Below are 1,116 nucleotides of genomic sequence, written 5' to 3'. Positions count from 1 at the left end.
AGTGCTGCTCACTATGATGTCTGACACTGTGTTGTGGTGTGAGTCACAAGTATCATTAATGTTTGAGAGTTTGGAGGAATGTTTCATTATTGTCTCATAATCACAGCAATGGGTCTTCCATAGGTATTCAACTAGTGGTCACTGGGCTACAAATGACTTCCAGTCCTTTCTGTATACTATGTCCACACACATTTATCTGAGAAATGTCCACAAGTGTTGCTAGTTTGGGCACAGAAAATGCAAACCCGTTCAGATATAACATCCGTCAGTGTACTATGCTCACCCCACGCTGCATTACTTAAATATAATTCTTCTTTGTTTCATGTTTGTTCTCATCATGGCTTCCATCCTTGTATGTTTTAATCTTTGAATGAACACTATAATTTAAACTTTAGTCATTAAAAAATGTGTCTGTCCAAAGTCTGTCCAATCATTTTGCCTTTGCATGATTTTAATCTGGAGTAAACACGCTGTCACAGACTGACCTGTGTAATTTGAAGCAACACTCACATCAAATATTAGTCTTCAGCCCACATGTTTAGTTATGGCGTTGGTGGACATTACAACACCACCAGGACATCCCGCCTGTTTAAGCATCTGTGACCCTGAACCAGATTTCTTCCCCCGATTGTTGGTTGGAGCAAATCCATCATTTACAATAATTCAAAACTTAACACAGCCTGGGACATGTAACGTAATTTCCATTCATTCACAACCTGCAAGAATTATTTGTATTTTAGTTTTTCATTCTCATTCAGTACAGTCTGAATATTCAGTTTCAACTCATTTCCCTTTAACATCTGAAGCCTCACAGAGCTGTCAGCATGACTGTGAACTCTCAGTCTTGTTTCACTGAGATAGTACATTCCTGTTGGCAAAGCTGGGCACAAAGTGATTGAAACAGTATCTTGTTACAGTTTAAAAATACACAAACAGTAGCATTACAGCAGAGTGTGATACGATATAAAAACAGTAGAAGAGAAAGAGAAGCGCCCTCCACCCCTCCTTGTTCCCCCAATACCAACAACTTATCCTCCTTTGTGTACCACCTAAGACCCCGATTACAGAAAGCATTTTGCAGGTTGCAAAGCATGAGACGCACTGCGCTGTTTTTTT

The sequence above is a fragment of the Epinephelus moara genome, chromosome 8 (genome assembly GCF_006386435.1).
Source record: "Epinephelus moara isolate mb chromosome 8, YSFRI_EMoa_1.0, whole genome shotgun sequence".
NCBI lineage: Eukaryota > Metazoa > Chordata > Actinopteri > Perciformes > Serranidae > Epinephelus > Epinephelus moara.
This window is presented reverse-complemented; position numbering follows the sequence as displayed.